Below are 16,570 nucleotides of genomic sequence, written 5' to 3' on the forward strand. Positions count from 1 at the left end.
GTCTATATGTTAGGACGGTCCACCGTACACCTACTCCCCGATAGACACATTTATCAACCAAATTATGGTTTTAACCTTCCATTTACGAATACTTTTGTCGCCAAAAAAAAAACTGAAGCATTTTTGTATTTGTAACATCATGTAGCCATATGTGTCAGCTTTACGAAAGTATAGAGAAAGTTGCGGTTTATCTTAGAGTTAAATGGAACAAATGTACCCATACCCCCACCAAAATCGCTTCATAGACATATATTTCACTCAAAAACACTATAGGATTTATGTTTCAGTAAAATATGGCTTATTTGGTATTTTCTGTTTAGTATTATCACAATTAATACTTCTGAGCTGAGGTTCTTTTGAAAACTTGTGGTCAGAATTTATCAAAAGTACAAAAAAATGCATAATTTCGACTATTCTCATAATAAGTCATTGCTCAACTAAAACGTCTCAAATTTGATATAATTCGGTAAATGATCGCATTTTCTACAAAAATAAACCAGAAAAACTAATTTTCAACAAAGAATTTCAAAAAAATGATAAAAATATTACCCTCACACCTGTAAAACTGGCCTTAGTATCAAACAGATTTCTCACCGTTACTGTAAAATTCGGGTATTCATAATTAAGGTAATGGTGTACTCAACATATCTGATCAATTTATAGGCTTAGAGTTTCCTTTTGGGATTATAGTTACTATTAAATCGTAAAAAGGGGAATTTTCAGAATTCAGTATATCAATTTACTTTGTTTTGCATAAAGTAGAGGCTCAAAGGATAAAAAAACGTAAAAAATGAATTTCTGCCTCAACGAGGTATTTGTTGGCGATAAAAAGATTCGTAAATGGGAGGTATAAGGGTAGCTGAAAATCATATTTTGGTTGATGAGTGGGGGTTGCATGGGGGTTATCTAAGCCCACGTACTAAAGCCCTTGAATGCTTAAAGTCAGGGCTTATACAGACGAAGTAGACGTCGCACCTGTTTTTATCAATTTTATCTAGCACATCGTATACAGATTGCAATCACTTTCATATCTGTACATACACCCTGTACAAAAGTACGAAGATGTTTCCGAGCAAGCCCTGCACTAAATGAACAGAAGAGAAGATATCACCTTTTTTTTCCGACAAGGTTAAATTCACATAATGCAATATTTTGTTTGCAAATGAACCTTGGAAAAAATCATACTTTTGTTGAAAGCGAATTTATTTAGATAGTAATGCATCCAATTTCATGTTAAATATCTTCTTTTAATATTACTTTGTCCGCCCATCCATGGCAAGTGAATAAAATCAGAGTTTTAACTCTAAAAACTATTAAAAATAGTTGAATTCCATATTAAATAGAATGCCCGAAGTTCAATCATAAATAGACATGCCATTAATAAATATGGTCATTTTTCTTCTGAATCAAAACAATGAATAGTGCATGTTTTAGCCTTAAAAATGCTAATTTGTATTATTCATGTTCCATTGCAAACAATAGTTCTTAGCTCACTGGCTGAACAAAACATGATTTGTGATTCAGGTAAGAATTGTCATTAAAAGAATAGCTCATCGGCTAGATGTGATTACTCTTAATAAGTCTGAAGATCCAAAATATATGTTCAAGTCGGAAAATGTCATTTTTTCTCTAACCACAGGGTACCTCACAAAGTTTTTCTCAATGCAAAGTTATCAAAATAACAAAAATTTCTCAAAATTGTTATAGAAACATATTATATTTGGTAAATGTAGTACTTAAATTAGATGCCATAACACTCAACCTGTCTAAAAATTCAAAATGTGTGTTTTTAATATGAAATTTTCACTGCACACAAGATATTGCGCGCAGATTTTTTATTATTATTTAAAATTGTCAAAGCAACAAAATGTCTCCAAATGTGTGTGAAAATATACTATATTTGTACTTCAGGTAGACGAGACAATTCTTAATATGTATAAAAATCCAAATTATATGGGTTTATTGTTTTTCCTGAAAAATTTCATTTTTCACTGTGCACTGAATATTGCAAACTGTTATTCTCTTTTGACAGTTAACAAAACAAAAACATATGTACAAACATGTCATATTTGGACAAAATGTAATTTTTAAGTTCAACTTTTTGTATGTCAAAAAATCCAAAACATGTGTTTTTACTCTGAAAAATATCAATTTTTACTGCACACAGGATATTGCGAACAGTTTTTCTGAATTGAAATTTATCAAAATAACATTTTTTTTTAAAATATATCATATTTGGAAGCACAAAGTACTTCAGGTGTTCAGGTGGATTCGATATATTACAATATGTCTAAAGAGTAATCAAGGGGACCAAGATTCTAACGGGAATCAAAAGAATGTCTCGAGACAAAGACCAAGCATGGAAAACAGACAAAGCAACAAAGATCATCAAGTAAATAAAATAATACATAAAAAGTAACAGTAACAAAAGTAAACGAGCAGCTTGGTCTTCACTGAAAACTGGAGCATGAACAAGGTGCACATGTAGGGTAAGCGTCCTCTGCTTTTCTATGTCGAGTTGTCCAGTTTCCATGGTGCAGATGGATACACCATAACAATCCATCAGTTCATGAATACGATCATAAAACGTCTGTAGTGATGACTTCAATCTTGTAGCAATATAACTCTGTTCAAGAAGCCTAATGGTAAGAAGTCTAGCGCGATACAAACAGTCTGCATAGTTTTTGGCAAGCTCCGGCAAAACATATGAGTTGTGATATGAAAACCTCATACTCAGGCGCTGAAGAGATGTTGCCACAGATGAAAGGAAAGTTGACAATTTTGAATGAAAGGTCATCACGTTTTTTGTAAAGTTTGGTCAATAGTTTTCCTTTACCATTGGTCTTTAAGTGTAGTTCAAGATATGAGGCTGACTTCACAGTGTCTGTAGTATCCTTTATCTCAAGTTCTTTTGGGTAGAGGGGTGGTGTATCAAATCCCCGAAACTAGGATTATTTAACGATAATGCGTCATCTATCTAGTGAAAACTGTGATCTAATGATTTAGTTAAACGATGTTCTGTCCATCAGAGCAGCTGTAATATCAGCCTCATAAGAGTGAAGGAATAAGTCAGCAAGTAGAGGAGCACATTTTGTTCCCATTGAAATGCCGACCGTTTGTTGAAAAACGCGTATACTACACTGGAAAAAATGTTGTCGATCAAAATTCCAGCATTTTGAAAACATCGTCTTCTGTATTTTTGGCAGATGATTTGGAATTATTTTTTGCAAAGTATGAGGAATCACTACCAAGAAATAATATTTGTATTTTTTTTTTTTTTGAAGAAACAACGATGTATAATGTTTTTGAGTCGGGATTTGAACTGAGTATGGGGAATTAAAGTATACAGTGTTGAAAAATCATAGGTTTTAATGTTTTTATCTTTTGATAATAATCTTAAATTGAGGGTCTCCAAAAGATCTTTCGAATATTTCATGATCCATATTGAATTAATAACACTACAGGAGTAAGAACCGGAGACCGTTTTTGACAGTTGTGAGTATAGAAGTTGAAAGTTTTGAAAAAGGTTTGATGGTACATTTTGCCAATCCAGCTATGTAACGCTGTTTATGTGGATTCTTGTGTAGTTTAGGGAATCCAGTATATAGACGGTAAATCACGATCATCGTCTTTGGTAGATAGTCCGAATGAGAATAGTACCTCGCGCTGTGATACCTCTTGATATGTCTAAAAACCAAAATATATCTTATTAGTCTGAAACATGTAAATGTTCAGGGAGGGTCTAAAACGCAGAAGGGTTGAAACACGGATTGATTTTTGACACTTTCAAAGGTCATTTCTTAAAGAGTAATCAAGGGAACCAAGGTTATAGCAGTAATCAAAAGAATGTAATCAAGGTACAAAGACCAGACATGGAAAACAAACATACACAACAAAGAACATAAACTTACTAAAATCATACATACAAAGTAACAAAAGCAAATGGGCAAACTCGGACTCCACTAGAAACTGGGAGCATGTACCAGGTGCATTGGTAGGGTAAGCGTCATCTGCTTTTCTAAAAACACCCGCCGAGTTGCTCATAAAAGGTCAATTCCGGGGTAGACAAACGAGGAAAGGAAACTATGACTCGTTGAATAAATCAGTTTTCATGGAGGAGATGGATACACCATAACGATCCACGAGTTCATGATGACGACCATGAAATTTCTTTAGTAATAACTTCAATCTTGTAGCAACATAACCCTGTTCCAGAAGCCTATGTGTTAGAGTTCTAGCGCGATACAAAAAGTCTGCGTAGTTTCGGCAAGCTCTGGTATAACGTATGAGTTGTGATATGAACACTCCATTCACAAGTGCTGAAGGGATGTTGCCACAGATGAAAGGAAAGTTGACAATTTTAAATGAAAAGTCATCACGTTTGTCGTAAAGTTTGGTCAATAGTTTTCCTTTACCATCGATTTCTAAATATAGGTCAAGATATGAGGCTGACCTCACAATGTCTGTAGTATCCTTTATCTCAAGTTCTTTGGGAGTAGATGCGATGTAACAAATCCGCGAAATTAGGATTGTTTAAAGATAATACGTCATTTATATAGCGGAAACTGAGATGAAATGATCTAGCTAAACGATATTCTTTCTTTCTGATCAGATCATCTATAAAGTCAGCCTCATAAGAGTGAAGGAAAATATCACCAAGTAAAGGAGCACAATTTGTTCCTATTGGAATGCCGACCATTTGTTGAAAAGCACGTTCACTTAAGACTCTCTAAAACATTAATACCTGCATTAAACGATGTTCATTAGAATATGTTGTGAACAAAAAAAGCCACTTGAGCGTCATTTAAAGTACCATGATAACCATCCATTGAAATAATATGATCTGTGGCACCTCTCCCAAAAATGCCTTCTCACAGATGGCCAGAATTCCAAGAAAACTTGTGAGTCTACGTTGACGCAGGTAAAAAAAATTGTACCATATGCTAGCTATTTTGTGAAAAAAAAACTTCAGTTTTAAATTTATCTGACATGTCATTAGTCAATAAGAACTATCTGAAAAATTCTAAAATAGTTATCTTGTTGTACAACATGAAGTTCCTAACAAAAATTCTGATTGGTTGCATTTTATTACTATGTTTAGAATTTCAGTCCAGAAGGGGGTAGAACACCTGTAAGTGTACCTTCTTGATTTACATGTATTACATAAATTATACCTACATATTTATAATTACAGGTAAACATAAATACAATACATGAAAATTATAATTGTATTTGAAAGATTGGAAAAAGAAAAAAAGTATCTGTTTTATTCGCTAAGCAGTTAAAAACGAAACTTAAAATAGAAGCTACATTGTATATATTTAGCACTCTCGGTGAAACAATGAGAATAGGATATGGTGAATATGTCAAAAAGACAACTACCCCGCCGGGTTAAACAATTTCGATGTACGTAAACATTGTAAACATTATTATTTTTGAAGAAAAAAGTTATTTTGACATGTAACAAAAGTGTCTACATAAAATGTACCCATTACCTACAACTATATCCCTATTTTAACACATTTTTTGTTGGTTTTATCGCACATTTTCTTCCCTTTTAAGTTCTTTAATGAGAAATTGATACTTATTGAATATGTGTACCTTTAAAAAGATAAATTAAATATTTTCAGAGACAAATTTGGTCTGTTAGTGAATAATCTATCTCCAGAGTGATTGCTACTCTCTAAAAGTGGAAATGAATTATTACTATATAGTGTTCATTTTCTTCAATAACAACAGTATATGTAGTGTATGTAAGAAAGTAATCAGGGGAACCTAGTTTCTAGCGAGCAAAAGATAATGTAATTCAGGAAAATACAGACACAAATAACAAATTTGTGAAACTACATAAACCAAAACAGCTTTCGAATAACGACGTATTTGAAAGAGTAATCAAGGGAAACAAAAGTCTAGCGGAAATCATCAGACTTCAATCTTGTATTAACAAAGGCCTTTTCCAGAAGTTTAATTTTTTTATGTCTGCGTAGTTACGGCAAGCTCTGTCATAATGTTTGAGTAGGGACATGAAAATTTTACAGTACTTGTTTGGAATAAACCTCCCATTTTATTGGGTATGGGGCATGGAGAATAGGGTATGGGGAATGGGGAATTGAGTAAATGAATAGGGCAATGAGGAATGGGGCGAGGGAATAATTTTGATTGGTCAATCGAAAAAAAAAATGTTTAGCCTTGATTTTTCTTAAGCAACGTACTTATCATAATTCTATGATTGTCACAGCAATTGAAAGAGTAAATGTTTTGTTTATTTGTAGAATGTTCGCGTTCATACAATTCCGAAACATACATCATTTTTGAAAATTTAGACTGACATAATTTTGTCACAGACACTTGCATTATTTTAATATTGATATATTGATTATATTAAAAATTAAAAACAAGACCAGTTTTTAAATTGAAAACGTTGATTCCCTTTCAATTGTCTGACATATATGATAAGTGTCGCAACCACGAACCGGATACTAATATTGCCATCTTTGACAGCCACACATATGATGATTATTGTGTCAATTTCTACATTTCAAACAATTATTTTGGACCATTAAGGAAATTTCAAGTCATTACAATTTTTCAAATCACACAAATATCTCATTTTGAAGACTTTGTATTGATATATGAGTGTCTCAACAACCAACCGGATACTAATATTGCCATTTTGTAGAGAAAACTTTTGGACCATTATTGAAATGAAAACTTTTTGCACTCATACCATTTGCAGAAATATGTCATTTTTCAAAAATTTGACTGAAATAAATGTGCCGCAGCCCCACTTACGATGCTCAATTTGACAATGTTTACATGCTTAACAATTATTATAGAACATTAAAGAAGTTTCAAGGGTTCATATTCATTCAACTTCAAAAATATCTCATTATAAGAGGTTTACTGAAATATTTGTATCACAGTCATTAACATAGTACTTATATTGACAATTTTAACATTTTATACAATAGTGTTTGACTGTTAGGTATATAACACAAGTGTTTGCTTACATACACTTTGCAAAAATATGTAATTTTGAAGATTTTCGATATTCATATTGCCATTGTGTAATATTAACATAACAATAATCCACCATTATTGAAATTTAAATTGGCCGCACTCATACAATTTGCAAAAATATGTCATTTTTAGGAAAACGGACTGAAATAAATGTGTCAAAGTCACATATATGATGCTTTTTTGACAATTGTTTCATTTTAAATAATAATATTATACCATTAAGGAAATATCCAGTGTTTGCAATCATTTAATTTGCAAAAAACATCTTACTTTTAAGAACTTGGTGTGAAATATAAGTATCACAGCCATCAACATAATACTTATATTGACAATGTTAACATTTTGTACAATAGTTTTAGACTGACAGGTATATAAAAATGTGTTTGTACACATACATCTAGCAAAAATATGTCCTTTATACGATTTTGGATTGAAATATGAGTGTCGCCACCATCAAACGGATACATATATTGCTATTTTGTTTATATTTTAAACAATGATATTGGACCATTATTAAATTTAAAACTGTTCGCACTCATACAATTTTCACACATATGATGCTTATTTTAACATTTTTTTTACATTCTTCACAATTACTTGAGACCATTAAGGAAATTTCAAGTGATCGAACTCAATTTGCAAAAAAATTCATTTTAAAGAATTTGGTCTGAAATATATGTATCACAGTCATTATTATAATACTTATTTTAACATTTTATAAAAAAAAATTAAGACTGATATATAAAGTTTGTACACATATATCTAGCAAAAATACGTCATTTTGAAGATTTTGGATTGAAATATGAGTGTTGCAACAACCAACTGGACTCTTATATTGTCATTTTTTTTAAAAACAATACTATTGAACCATTATTGATATTAAAACTGTTTGCACTCAAACAATTTGCAGAAATATGTCATTTGTGAGGAATTTGACTGACATAGTAATCAAGGGAACCAAGGTTGTAGCAGTAATCAAAAGAATGTAATCCAGGGACAAAGACCAGACATGGAAAACAGACATACACAACAAAGAATATAAAGTAACTAAAATCATACATACAAAGTAACAAAAGTAAATGAGCAACTCGGACTCCACTAAAACCTGGGATCATGGACTAGGTCCACCGGAAGGGTAAGCGTCCTCTGCTTTTCTAGAAACACCCGCCGAGTTGCTCATAAAAAGTCCAGTCCGGGGTAGACAAAGGAGGAAAGGAAAACTATGACCATGTGTTGCAGCTACATACATGATGCTTGTTTTGAAAATATTTACATTTTAAAACATAATTTAAGACAATTAAGAAAATGTCTAGTGTTCACACCCATTTAATTTGCATAAGCATCTCATTTTTACAAGTTTGGTCAGAAATATATGCATCACAGCCATCTACATTATACTTATATTGACAATTCTAACATTCCATACAACAGTTTTACCCTGATAGGTATATATAAAATGTTTTTAGTGGAGTCCGAGTTGCTCATTTACTTTTGTTGCTTTGTATGTATGATTTTGGTTGCTTTATTTTCTTTGTTGTGTATGTCTGTTTTCCATGTGTGGTCTTTGTCCCTGGATTAAATTATTTTGATAACCGCTATAACCTTGGTTCCCTTGATTACTCTTTGCATACATAGACTTTGCAAAACCTTTTCATTTTGAAAATTTTTTATTGAAATATGAGTGTTCCACCAACCGGATACTAATATTCATTTTTTAAATATTTTAAACAATAATTTTGAACCATTATTGAAATTAAAACTGTTTGCATTCATACAATATGCAGAAATATGTCATTGTTGAGAAATATAATTGAATTAACAGTCATTTCAAAACCTAGATTTGTTAACAATTAATATATTCATCTATAGTTTTAATAGTTAGAATATTTAGCATGATTATTTCTCATGCAGCCCCGAGTAATGATAATTTACGATGTATTTATCGCGTGATTTCGGTGATTTTCAAACCCGGCTGCCAGATTCTAAAATTGATATTGATTGCACAAATCTTTGTTCATCTTAATGCATTATATGTGCATGATAAAACATTTACTTTCATTTTTCTTTTTGGGGGAAGAGGGATTAAACAACAAGAAATAATGCGATGTAATTGGGGATGGTTCAAATGGGGCAAGGGGGTTGGGATAATGGGGGATGGGGCTATGGGGAATGGGGCATGGGGCAATGGGGTATGGGGCAACGGGGAATGGGGCAATGCAATCTTGATTGGATTGTTGAATGAAGATATAGTTGATGCTGCAAAAATAATTCTATATTTAATTTTATCAAATTAACTTGAAAAAATGATAAACACTTGTATTGACCTAAGTACGATCTGCCGCATTCTGTTTCAAGCATATGTGAAAGCAAATATCATTATATTATCATTCTTAAATTTCACAGACAAGACATCACAGCTTCTCCTTTTACCTTCTCAAATACGCACACATTTTCAAAATTTTGTGGATCGCCGATTTTTGGATTTCTGTTTTATTTTGTAATTCAACAACAGTTTCATTTTTTGATAATGTTTAAACTAGTATACACTTGTAAGAAGTAGCTCTGACAGGGTAGGTTGTATGTTTTTCCTTCAAATCCCTGAAGTTCCTCATTCATGTTTTTGTTAGTTTGTAAAATGTACGTATGATTTTAGTTACTTTATGTTCTTTGTTGTGTATGTCTGTTTCCATGTCGGGTCTTTGTCCCTGGATTACATTCTTTTGATAACCGTTATAACCTTGGTTCCCTTGATTATTCTTTACCTTCAAGGCAATCATTTTGTCAAAACAATGTGTGATGATTTGTGTAATAGATACGTTTAATTCTGGTAAATGCATGTATTTTTGTTACCTCTGTTATTTGCCTTATATTCATGAATCAATTTGTTCATTTATTCCTGTTCTGTTTTGTTTTGTTTTTTGTTTTTTGTTTTGTATTGTTTTGTTTTGTTTTGTTTTTTGTTTTGTTACAAAACAAAATAAAAAAAAGAACAAAATAAAATTCATAAATATTAGACTGTATTCGAAAACAATTATCAAAATGTACGTCCAAGGGCTTAGAAACACAAAGGATTAACAAGTTACTCACTACATCTTTTGTTTTAAAGTATGAAAAGTATTACGTCTATACCTGCATACATTGTAAGAGTAATTGTTTGATAAAGTGACAAATGTTTGTCCTAATGCTAAATGTCTATGAATGAGTAAATTGTAAACAATACAGTAGTCACTGGAAATCTATACTCTATCAAAACTATAAATATTGTGCCAACAATCATTCTAATCTTGAAATAAGCACTTTAAATATATATCTTATACCCGTATGATCACACGTTAGTTTCAAGGATATCATCATGGTTAAATACCTTAATTTTATTTGTTTTTGTTTCATATACTTTAAAGGATTATCAAAACGAGTTGATATACACAGCAAACGAAGCTACAGGTATGATGAATTCCAAATCTTTACAATTTTTTTTTGACTTTATTACTTTAACTAAAATTTAAATTGCTTTCTTAGTGTGCCTATTCAATATAGCATATCTTTAAAACAATACTTGTATCAAGAGAAGCCATTTAATACACAAGGTTTTTTACGATTCCGTACATCCATGCTTACATCTATCATTTTTTACGATAAATCATTATAGAAATAGTAACGCAGTAGTTCATAAGTTTAAAAAAAATCAGTTGAAAACATAGTTATTTTCAGGACCAACATGTACAAATATATGATTATACCATCTCGCCATTGTGTTAGTTATTGTATAAAAACCATGTAAAAAAATTTCAATGCACATTATAGAAAGAAATCAAAGTCCAGTGTAAACAATTAATTCGATTTTTTGATGTAGATATGGTTCTTAAAAATTTATATTCAACACCAATAATTTATCTACCGGTACTCTTTTCAGTTCTATGTACATACTGGGTATATCAATGCCAAATTAATTGTTCTAGAAATGCAGTTCGCTTGAGATGTCTGCAAGATCAAAGTTCAGACACGAATTGGGACAAACGTCCATTAGTGGTGATGGGAATATTAAGCGGTGCTGAATTTCGTGAAAGGAGGGATTCTCAAAGAAAAACATGGATAAAAACAATGCAAAAAATGGGAAAGATTTTGCCGTTCCGCATCGTGTATAATTTTTTTCTAGATACAAACACGACCGAAAGTGAAGAAGAGAATCGATTTCATGTTGCATCTAAATGTACCACAGTTATTTTTCACCATAAAATCATATTGCTTTCAATATGAAATAAATAGAACTGTTTTTTATGTGTAAAATGTCCATATTTGTTGAATTTAGATCATCGTGATAAAAGCAATCTATTTCGAAATAATTTAGCTATTTTAACTGATGCGATACCATCTCATTGGTCTATAAAAAATAATATTGCATTGTTGATATGACAAATGTCCATTTTATTATACATGGTACATTGTGAAAACATTTTCACTGGTCTTTGAGTATGAAAATATTGAAATTTCATAAAATTGGTGTAAAATATATTCAATATTTAGATACTAGAGTATTTTTGACTTATGCGATACCATCTTATTGCTCTAAATATGAATAGAAAGTAATTTTTATGTGAAAAATATCCATATTTGTTGCATATGGATTATTGGGAAAACATTTTCCTTGCTTCAGGAGAATAACAATACCAATATGTCATAAAATATTGGTGAAAAGTACTTTTTTTTTAAATAATTAAGCTATTTTAACTAATGCGATACCATTGTATTGGTCTAAAAAAGAAAATAATGTATTGTTGATATGAAAATGTCCATTTTTATTATACATGGTACATCGCAAAAACATTTTGACTGGACTGGGATATGAAAAAATTAAAATTTCATACTATTTTACTATAGGTAGTATTCCCATTTGAGTATCATTGGCGTCAAGGCTGTTTTTTTCACTCTATTTAATGTTCACTTCCTTTCATTTCTCGGTTTACATGACTTCTGGTCTTTGAACTAGATTTTCATTGAATATCCTATATTGCTCCTCCTTTTTTGATGAACTATCTTCTCATCGCATAAGGTTCTGGCATCTTAGATCAATATGATTCATCTAGTTGAACTTTTGAAACTTTCTTGATCTATTGAGGTCATCGAGTCGTATACAAGGATTCCGCTCTGGTTTCCTCTTGTAATTGATATTCCGACGTTGTACGTTTTACGTTATTAATACATCCTAAAAATTTTCTTTGTTCCGAAATCTTCTCAATGCAGTTCCATTTATAAGGATCACATTTGTTTTCTGGTCGACTTTTTTCTTTTCTCCAGTTGGTCTACCACGAGGTCTTTTTGGGGCTTCACTTTCTTTTGTCAGTTCATTCTTTGGTTTAAAGTTGGCACATTCTTTTGTCCATTACACATGTACGGCATCACTACTGGTGACTTCTTCTAAGTGAATTCCTCTACAGGGAACTACATAGTAAATCTTTATTGTCCATGTACGTCCATCTCCTTCGCTGGTCATTCACGAAGTGAACCAGTATTCTTTTCCATTTCTTTTTATAGTCATCTGCATTCAGCGGTCAACTGTCGGATACATACAAAATGTTCCCATCTGCTGGGCTTTTGGATTGCAATTCTTGAGTTTCATTCGGAATCAGGCTTTCGTGCTTTGGAAAACATGAGTGCATTGGTTGTATACGGGTCATGGAGTAGCCAGTTCATCAAAGCATCTTGGTGTATTACTGTCGTCAAAGCATCTTGGTTTTGCACAGTCATAAAAATATCGTTAATATCGTCAGATAAACCAGGTTGCACGGGTCCTATCTACTTCTATCTGCTGGTGCTCGACTGTCGAAGTAATGTAGCTGGTGCTACTGCTGTTCGAATAAGGAGGTGTGTGTATTCCAGCTGCTGCTGCTCGTAATTGGGGAGGGGTATTTCTGCTGCTGCTTTTTACATATGGGGATATTTCTGCTGCTGCTGGTCGTATTTGGCTTCATTCTTCCTACTGCTTCTATCTGCTGGTGCTCGAATATGGGCGTATTCTAGTTGTTGCTGGCTGTATTCGGGATCGTTCTTTCTGCAGCATTCATTTGCTGCAAACGGTAAGTGTTGCTTGCTGGGTTCGTTTTTGTCGTGTTTACTTTTCAAGTTTAAATCGGAAGATCAAGATTTAGTTTTTTTGCAAGATTATTTCATTTTGTCATCTCCTAAGTAACTTGACTTCTGTTATTTTAAGTGGGGTATTATTGTTACCAAAGGCATGAATTTGGTTACGGTCTGTTATAGCTTGTTTTTTACCTCTTTATTACTTTCGATGTTTTGATTCCCTTCATACATTACCTACCGTCTTTTATTGTATATATTTTTTTTTGTTTTTGCTATTTTTTTTTTATAAAATTAGGGCTTAGATCAATCTTCTCTATATTTAATTTTTATGAAACTATATCATGTGCTTCATTGAACTTCAATTTAAGATAAAATTCGTGCTGTTGAAATTCCCCTTAATCTCTTTTATTATCATTCACGTAGTTGTCCGCTTCATCATTCTTTCTTTGCATCTAACATTTGTTATTGTTCGTTCCAAAACTTTAATCTGATTCCAACTGTAGCTCTACCTCCTCCTACTACAGCTATTTTGATATTGATCTTTCCAAACGTAAATCATAACTTAACCAACGAATTAACTAAACTGAATCCTCAACCCATTCCAAGATACTACTTCTATGTAGGAGTCTAGTCTTATCCCTTGACCCTAACACTAACCCTAACAACTAACCCTAACCCAAACGTAATCATAACCCTGGACAAACATCAACATCTGACCCAAATTTTAACGGTGAACTAATCTCATATGTCTGTTTAAACTATTCATTCTACTCAAAGACTTTGAACAAATGGAAAAGAGGAACATGTTTACTCTACGACAGTCTATGTACAACTGTCACTTTTTCCGGGTTAAACTCGTTTTTATATGGTTTATAGAACATTGTTTGTTTGAATGTGTATTTCTACATGTGTGTTTGTACGTGTGTGTATTTGTATGTACATGAGTGTTTGTATGTACGTGTTTTATGTACGTGTGTATGTCTGTATGTATGTTTGTACGCATGATTGAGGTCAGATACAACCTAACCCTAACCCTATCCTTGACTCTTACCCTAACCTTAACCCTTTTTCTGTATCTTGTTCTGTTGTTTTAACACTAACTCGTTATACTGGGAGCATGGACCAGGTGCACCGTTGGGTAAGCGTCCTCTGCTTTTCTAGAAACACCCACCGAGTAGACAAACGAGAAAAGAAAAACTATGACCCGCTGAATGAATCAGTTTTCATGGTGCAGATTGATACACCATAACGATCCACGAGTTCATGATGACGACCATAAAACTTCTGTAGTGATGACTTCAATCTTGTAACAATATTACCCTGTTCCATTACCCTGTTCCAGAAGCCTATTTGTTAGAATTCTAGCGCGATACAACAAGTCTGTGTAGTTTGGGCAAGCTCTGGCATAACGGATGAGTTGTGATATGAACACTCCATACGCAGGAGCTGAAGAGATGTTACCGCAGATGAAAGGAAAGTTGACAATTTTAAATGAAAAGTCATCACGTTTGTCGTAAAGTTTGGTCAATAGTTTTCCTTTATCATCGGTCTTTAAGTGTAAGTCAAGATATGAGGCTGACTTCACAGTGTCTGTAGTATCCCTTATTTCAAGTTCTTTGGGGTAGATGCGGTGTATCAAATCCCCGAAATTAGCATTGTTTAAAGATAATACGTCATCTATATAGCGGAAACAGAGATTAAAGGATCTAGCTAAACGATATTCTTTCTTTCGGATCAGATCAGCTATAAAGGCTAAAAACCACTAATTCCACTTCCCATAGGCTTCTATGCTAATTTCACAATATTCAATGGCTTCTCTGGACTTTACCTTAACTTTAACCTGCAGAGGACTATATATCAGCAAGATTCTACATATGTCAGCTCACAATCCTCAGAATTGCATGTGGGGTTAGCAGACTTGCAGTGCAGTACTGGTCACCGGAAGTGAAGTGTCTATAAATAGCATGGGAAATCCCAGTGTTTTCACAAGATAGGGGTATATTTAGAAATCATTATGGAGATTAGGCTTCACATCACAAGAAGCAAAATGCACCTATAAAATGTACAGAAATGTTTTTCCTTTCAGAAACTGTTTAAATTTTTTAAATGAGATGAGAACTTTTTCACAGCACTATGAGGAACAGGGGTAATTTCTGCGTAGGACTATTTTTGCGTACGTTCCAAATGCTCATTGGTTGAATTGCTGGTCTGTAACCTAAAGTCAGCCTCATAAGAGTGAAGGAATAGGTCAGCAAGTAAAGGAGCACAATTTGTTGCAATTGGAAAGCCGACCGATTATTGAAAACACGTCCACAACACTGGACAAATATGTTGTCGATTAAAAATTCCAGCATTTTGTAAACATCTTCCTGTTTATTTTGAAGATGATTTGGAATTATTTCTTACAAAGTATTAGGAATCTCTACCAAGAACTATATAATTGTATCTACGTTTACCATTTTTTTTTTTTTTGGAAAATAACGATGTATAATGTTTTAAGTCGGGATTTTAACTGAGTATGGGGAATAGAAATATACAGTGTTGAACAATCGTAGGTTTTAATGCTATTATATTCAGATAATAGTATTGAACTGATTGTCTTCAAAAAACCTTTCGATTTTTTCAGGATCCACATTGAATTAATACCACTACGGGAGTAACAAGTATTGTGGTAGAACTGTAGACCCTCTTTGAAAGTTTTGAAAGAGGTTTGGTGGGATATTTTGCATATCCAGCTATGAAACTTTGTTCGTATGGATTCTTGTGTTCTTCAGGAATCCAGTCCATAGACGGTAAATCAAATCATCGTCCTTGGTAGAAAGACCAAAAGTGGATAGCACAGATTTATGGTTTTCCACAATCTCTTCTTTGGAGAGTGTGGTAGCAGTATAGGTCTTATCACTCTATTATTTTCTATGTCTACCTCTGATAATACACATTGAATGTAAAAACTGTTTGCAGACAAAAACAATGTTGTTTTGGGCTTTGTCTGCTGGTACGACAACATACTTGTCATGTATAGTAGACAATGTTTTTGCTACATCGGGGTCTTTAAAAACCGACGTCGCCTTGGCACTCATTAAACTACTTAAAACTTTCATTCGTTTCAAAATTAAAAACCTCACGGCCTTTAACAACTCTAACAGAGAATCAATGTCTTCTTGTTCTCGTTTTATCCATTTTCTTGCATAGTCCTCGACGGCATCCATAAGAACTTCGAAGTTATAATTCCAATTTATGGAGCGTGGTTCACGATACTTGGGACCTTCAGAAAGGATATTACGCAGAGATTTGTTTTCGATGATGGTTAAATGTCCCGTAACGACGTGACCAGAAAGACCATATTTGAATGAGAGTTCTTGCAAGAACAGTCAGGTGGTTTAGCCTTGAAGCCCTCAATCTCGAGGTTCTGCAATAGCCTTTTATAATTGAAAATTTTGGATGCAATGGGTGAAGTATAGGAATATGAAAT

At 32.9% G+C, this 16,570-nt stretch overlaps 1 long non-coding RNA gene across 1 annotated transcript; it reads left to right on the forward strand.

Moving 5' to 3' along the window:
* The first annotated feature begins 9,452 nt into the window (after positions 1–9,452).
* Positions 9,453–11,298, forward strand: LOC148599860 (uncharacterized). The gene is made up of 3 exons (XR_015918013.1): positions 9,453–9,590; positions 10,422–10,464; positions 10,934–11,298. It is a non-coding gene; the product is annotated as an uncharacterized LOC148599860 (long non-coding RNA).
* Positions 11,299–16,570: the final 5,272 nt, after the last annotated feature.

The sequence above is a fragment of the Perna viridis genome, chromosome 13 (assembly GCF_037379345.1).
Source record: "Perna viridis isolate PV_CMFRI_1.1 ecotype Kerala chromosome 13, ASM3737934v1, whole genome shotgun sequence".
NCBI classification, from domain to species: Eukaryota; Metazoa; Mollusca; class Bivalvia; order Mytilida; family Mytilidae; genus Perna; species Perna viridis.